The following is a 7,545-nucleotide window of genomic DNA, read 5'->3' as shown; positions in this document are numbered from 1 at the left end:
TCAATGAAAGGGAAAAAAGAATAGCTAAAAAGACAAACTACACCAAGGCATGCTCCAACCATTGGAAATGACATATCCTGCAAAGCACTACAATACATGTTCTCATTTCTGAATTGGCGATGCTATTAGTTTTCCTTGGAGCATTTTTCCACCACTTCATTCTCATGCTCTTCATGCATACTCAACTTTTGTAGACTTGACTATCCTTAGACCTGCACATTCCTTCCACACAACATAGGTGAATTTTCAGCCTCAATAGCAACTAGAATAAGCAAATTTCAGATTATATTTTGGATCTGAATCATCTTGAAAAATCCTTGTACTTTCATTGGCAATGACGTCACAATTGATTGTTTCCTCGTTAGTAGCCATATCTACAAGCCTGATATTGGTCTCACTATAACTAACAAACAAAAACATCAATTTCCTATATTTACGCTCCAATTTTATTCTTTTTTTCTTATGGAAATAGCACATGATAGAGCCATAAATAATAAGGTGACTAGCATGTGATGAAATTGTTCATTTGTTGTCTTAATCTCTTTTTGCTGCCTTGAAAACTACCTAGTGCATGTTCGCAATATAGTGAAATTTCCCTTCTAGCAACTAATGATTATTCACATTACCCATCCACATTATATTTTTATGGTTGTATTGGACCTCGTGACCTCCTTGGATGATATCTAACCCTTGGGGTTGTCGATTCATGTAATTATGTACACATGATCGATGAAAAGCCATCCAGACCCTAAGGTGTTTATTATGGATCAAACTGTGGACAAGCATGCAAACCAACAGTGATACCTTATTCCTCATTATTGATGAGTCCCTAGTCCTAGTTGGACATTGGTTGAAAAATAACAACATTGTTAACAAAATATTCATTCTAAGCATGGCATGATTGGTTAATAAAATATTGATAAAGAGGAGTGGCCAAACTGCGCTAGTTTCACTTTGGTTAAATCACTAGCGATAGACCTAAATATTTAAGTCACATCCATAAACAAATGCCTTCTCTATTCTCCTGCATGCCAGGAACATTGTCTTGAGCTCCCAGCTTAAATTTGATGAATCCATTCAAAAACTTCCACATACCACTACATACCTCATAATAATAACTAGATCTTCTAGCAATTGATAGAACACTTGAAAATAAACATCGTTTGAGCTAATGAAAACTGAGATGTAGTGGATTAGGTAACTTATTCTAAAATTGAAGGAGGCACATAAAGAAATAAAAATGATTCACAAAGCTCCTGACGTGAATCCACAAGTGAATGCATGGACATACATGTGCAAATTCGAAAGAAAGCCAATTTTATTAAAGGAATTTTGGAGTGAATTAGCACCATACACCAGCATAAATGTTAATGTTTATCTTGAATTTTTATAAATCCAATAAATCCTTAACACAGTTTATGTTGAAATAAGACTGATAAGATATAATCTCGCTAGGAAACTAAAAAATAACAAAACTTAATAGTGAAATAAATCAACAATTGGAATAGAAAACACTAACCCCTAAACTAACTAGATTAGAGGGTGTTCCTTGAGAAATTTTCATGAAACATAGGTAGAACCTACTTTGATTCTGTCGCCCAGCTAAGCTCTAATTTGTTCCCAAGATAGTTCCCCAATTTTATCTGGTTAGTTACAATCTACTTAAAAAAAGGTAAGATTATTAACTGTGTAGATTGAATAGAGGATCACTTTGACAAAAATTTGACTAATTCATATAGCTTGATTATAACTGCCAAGTTGGTCGTTCATCTTTCGCCACAACTGCTTGTAGAGGAATCTCTCAATATGCTAAACTGCTTGAAGTTCTTGATGAAACCAAGAGTCCAAGTCAATGAAAGCAAGGGTCCAAATCAAACATCCCACTAGACGTCAAATATTTACATTGAACTGCAACATATGTGGTAGGTTGGTTTATTTTGAATTTAATAATTGTTAAAAATTAAATGTTAAAATTTTTAATAAACATAGAATAAATAATCAATAAAAATCAAATTAAAATTAAAAAAAGACTTGAATTTAATAATAGTTAAAATAAAAAATAAAAAAAATAAAGTAAAATAAAAATAAAATCTTAGGCTTGTTATGCTCACATTGCATGCATGTCAGGTGTCTATATGAACTATTGAAAAAATCCAACACAATCTTTCCAAGTTCTATTCTTTCACCGCATCAAGCCACCACAACTTTCACTTCTCAACTTCTCTGGTGCTCCATGAGTCACATTCACTACTGTACCACCCATACTACTTTCTAGAACCAAGGGCGGGGGAAATATAGGAACTCCTGATGACAGAGAGAACTCCAAATAGGAACTCCTGATGACAGAGAGAACTCAAACTAATGAAACTTAAACCATTAGCTATGCAACTAAAGCAACAACTAAATAATTAGAAGCAACAGACACAGAGACAAAAGCTTAAGATGAAGAAAAATCCTCAGAAGTAAATAAATTAGATGAACAAATAGTAACCTTACCTGTCACCTTATTCTTCATTCTTCCAACTATTTCTGAAGAAGACGGTTCATTAGATCCTGAAAGAAAGGATTTGACCTCCACTACTTAATGTTAAAATGGAGGTTCAGATCTAGAAAAAGTTACAACGGAACAAATAATTTGAGTGAAAGGCTGAGCAGTGAGGTCTTTATCTTGCTGGAAGGCAAGTTGAGTCTTACCCAGAAAAGCTTGAAGAGTCTAACCCGTTCTCTAAGTAAAGTTGTGGATTGAAGGGGCAAGGAAATAAGGAGAGGCCTATACTAATTCTATGTACAATCCCACAGTGATGGGCATGGGAATTCACTATGTTTGAGAATGGAAATGGCCATATCAATAAGAACTTATTTTAACCTGATAGGAATATTTACTCTTAAGGCCCAGGAAGGAGTCACCTGTCTCAAGAGCATTGGAAATAATAGCCATAATTCCAACAACAACATTCAACAACATTAAACATTGCATTGGAAATAATAGCCATAATCCCAACAACATTCAACATTGTTAGGTGAAAAGGAAGACCTGAATCCCTTGATCCGGGAGGGACTCATAGACCGAACCAAGCATTGTGATAAGAAAGAGGGCCTCACAGTGGAAAGATAAGACCATAAAATCTTGGGGCAAGGTCCTATCCTAACAACAACTAGTAATAAAATCTCACTGTGTTTCACTTCCTGCGGGGTTGATGCCTTCACTCTGTTTCAACAAAAATGAATCTTTTTATCGCTTCTATCTTGGCATCTTCTAGCTAATGCATTCACTTACTTCCTGCGTATTGTTCCCACCATGATAGGGAAATTGATGTGACCCACCTTCCATAACTGTTGCACTGATCAACCTCCCAGCTACATGGATTGACTTCTAGAAGGGATTTCATTTCTCCAGCTTGAAAGAACATTCAAAGAAACTGAAAAAATGATTTGATTTCTAAAAGCGCTATTCCATGCACTGTCGAAGAGTAAATGATGCAAATCACAGGTAATCAACCAAAATAGCACAAAGGATTTTATACTCTGATTCTCATCTTCTTCCCTGCACTGTTGCTTCGTTCAAAAGAATTTAAGAACATTATGACCAATTTGTTGAGTCTTGGGTAAATATAGGGTCATTGATTCCAAAAAAGACCTTGAACAAACACCACACCATAGGCCATTTACATAAGGAAAGAAAGGTCGCCCTTTCTTGGGTGTAACCCAGCTAGGAAAGGTTATCGGTGTAGTGGCTAGCAACTAAACTTCCAGTAAATGATACATCATGGCTTTTGGCTCCCTTCTAGTTGTAAATAGAAGTGGAAATGACTACCTAAACATAAAAACAATAGCTTTAATAACTGAGCGTAAACCCCTGCCAACATTGAACAATCCACTTTTAGACCACATTATCAATAACCTTGTCATATTTCACCATAGTAATATTCATACCACACAGAAAAGTACAAGCTCATATTCATACCACACAGAAAAGTATAATCTATGATCTGGGTAAAATGCATCCACAATAGGGTGAAGATGGGGCTCAAGAGATGAAGGCTAATTTGATAGCATTTGGTTCACCGAGGAAAAAAATGGCTGCAACAGTCCATAAATTTGAAGGATATTCCTCAAATAAGGTACATTCGAATTTCTCTCATGTCACTCCTGCTCATAAATTTATTGAAAATAAGTGTGCATATACACTTGTGCATAGATTGATTACGGACTCTATTAAATGGATGTCTCCAAGAGTTTAAAATATTCCCAACCATGCAACCGTGCTTCTCAGACGTGCTACTATAGAATTGCTTGTGCTTCCTGGCTTATTGGTTTAGTGATCAGAGAGAGGACTCAGGCACTGTTCATTTTGCATTAGGTGAATCACATGTATTGTAATGCAATGGTAGTGATGTAGAGGAAAAGGTAGTGACGGATGTCAAGCCATGCAGAAAGCCATGTAAAAATCCATGTGAACTGGGGAAGATATATATAAGTGATGTCAAATAACAAAACATCTAATAATGTAAATTAATGTTAGCATTAGTCTACATTTGTGACCATATACTACCAAAAAAATGCACATAATATATGGTCTCCCTCGGGAAAATGCCAAATAAGACTATGAAGTTGTATTCTATGCTCATTTAGTGGCACTAGGCACTAATAAGCAACTTAAACAACTTAAGATAATATTAATAGTGCCATTTCGATTACTATAGTCCTAGTCGTGCCCGCGACAGGGACTAAAAAGCTCACAAAAGCACATTTCTAGTTTCAAATTATTGGGTCTCAATTTTGTTTGTTTATTATTCATATCTAGAATGCAATCGCTTTCCTCCAAATGCAAGTTTCATGTTCCCATAACTACTTGCTAGCAAATTAACATTAAAAAATAAAATTTAGAAAAGAAAAAGAAATGACCTAGACAAAAAATAGTTTTACATGGTAAAAGCTAAATTCATGAGAAATGATCGAAGAAACATTTCATGTTTCCACATAAGAACTCTTTATGACCTAATAAAATTTATTGAGCGGAGATGCTCATTCTGCAACCCAGTATGAGGGTATGTGTAATTCAATATGTGCTTAACTTGGAGTTGACAAATGTCCATCTTAAAATAAAAATAAAATATGCTCTAAATAGAAAATTAATATCAGCTATAATAAAAAAACAAAAATGCATATGATATGCCTATAAAGTAATTATATGTAAAGTAATTAGAAGTAATAAAATGTGAGTAGGGGATGTGTAATTCCATGTGTGCTCAACTTGGAGTTGACATGTGTCCTGTTAAAATAAAAATAAAAAATGCTCTAAATATAAAATTAATATCTTCTATAATAAAAAAACACAAATGAATATGGCATGCCTATAAAGTAATTTCATGTAAAGTAATTAGAAGTAAAAGAATGTGGGTAATATTTTTAAACCTTATACTTTTCAAAAATATTTCAAACACGGGATTTAAATAAATTATATGAAGATTTATGTTAAGAAGTTTATGTCAATATCAACTTCATATAGATCTATATATAGAAAAAAATTGTTAAAATAAAATATTTGAATGTTGTATATAATAAAATATTCAATGTGGGTTATCAATAAAATATTTTAATATGAATTAATATAACAAAAAAACCATTTTAATTCGGGCTAACAAAATGTCTCGATGTACACGTTATGTAAAATATTTTATTATCAACTATGTATATATTATGTATTGTTTTATGTATGTATGTATTATGTAAAACATTGTGTATATATCATGAAAAGATAAGTTTTTATGGTTAACACGCTTGAAATGGTCTCAATATTTTATAGTTTGGTCCTCTATATACTCTATATGGCATTCAAAATTACAATTTAAATAATGAAAAATTACACATTGTATTTTGGTTTCTAAAAGAAATTTGCTTAGAAATTTGATCCCTCTAGGCTCATGTTAGATCTGTGCTTAAGATGGATCTATACTGGTTTAAAATCAAAAGGAACAAAAACAATGAAGAAATGTCCAGACAGAAAGTAGTCGAACATTATAATCGTTAAAGGGGAACTAAAAATAAATGACCCAAGAAACAATTTGATTGTGATATTTTTGCTTTGAAATAAAGCTAACAAAAATTATTAAAAAAAATACTCATATTCAAAATTATTTTACACAAAATATAATTATTATAATTTTAAATATATTATAAATTAGATGTTAGATTATTTTCAAAATTATTATATTAATGAAGAAAAATTATAAATAAATATATAATTGATTATATTTTACTTTTTATATATATATATATATATATATATATATATATTTATATATATATTATATATATATATAATATATATATATATATATATATATATATATTTATTTATTTATTTATTTATTTATTTATTTCAAGGAAAAATCGCAACTTGCTATTAATAAAAATAAAAAGTTACATAAGAAGATGCACAAGTGCTTTCATATGTTTGTGCTATAAGTACTCATAGTAGCCAAACCACCTAAATTTACAATTACCCAAACAAATTGTTTTTTCTCTTTTTTACCCTTTTTCTTATGAACTTTTTGCCAAACCCTAGAAGATGGAGTAGCCATAACAATTACCAACTCATCACTTTCTGATAAAGTTAGCACTTCCTTGTTTGAGTTTGAACTCTTAGAAACGTGGGATCTCTTTATTCCATGTGGTCCTTGCCTATTGTTCTTTTCCTCGTTTTGATTTCCAAGAGTCTAGATCACCACTAAATCATTTGGCTTCTTTGCATGTTTATGCAAATCCTTATGCTTCTCCTCTCCCTCCTCCTTTTGGGGCCCTTGTTGGTCCTATGCCTCTTCCATTAACTCTCTTCCATTTCTTCTTCTTCTTCCTTAGAAGAGTGTGGGTCTGGAAATTGCCATCCTTTTAGCTTTTGCGGCCTTTTCTTTGTCTTTTTTTGGTTGAGGAGATGTATTCTCTGAATGTCCTATCTGTTGGAAAATACGACACCTAAAAGCATTGTTTTCAAAATCTAACCATTGTTTCCACTTGGAGTCTTGATGTCTCAGATGGACATGTTTTAGAAGGTCTTTACTTATGTCCATCTCTACACATATGCATGAAAACGTGAAGATACCTTTGTCAATTCTTTCTCGGCCTATCTTTAGAAATCTCCCCAAAGAATTACTAATACTTTCTAGGACTTGGTGGTGCCAGAAAGGAAGAGGAAGATTATGTAACCTTACCAATATTGGCATTTTTCGTAACCACCATTGTATTGGCATCGAATCCAGGAAACCATGGAGTTATAAAGATACCTACCCTTCCCCAAAACCATGGTCCTTCATTTATGACATATTCCAAATATTTTCAATTATCGAACTGGACCACAAAAAAACCATTCGGCATAGGTAAATAGCACAATCTTTAGTCCAATTGAGGAAAAACCATTGATGTAGTTCTTCATATTTGGGCCAGAAACCATTAAATTGTCATATGATAGATTTGGCTTGTAAAACAATGAAAAGAACGTTCACCTCTAGCAATTTTATTGACAGGTTTAGAGCTTTCTCCAGTTTG

The sequence above is a fragment of the Pinus tabuliformis genome, chromosome X, assembly GCF_031772625.1.
Source record: "Pinus tabuliformis cultivar Carrire ecotype Pingquan chromosome X, CPIR1, whole genome shotgun sequence".
Classification (NCBI taxonomy): domain Eukaryota; kingdom Viridiplantae; phylum Streptophyta; class Pinopsida; order Pinales; family Pinaceae; genus Pinus; species Pinus tabuliformis.
This window is presented reverse-complemented; position numbering follows the sequence as displayed.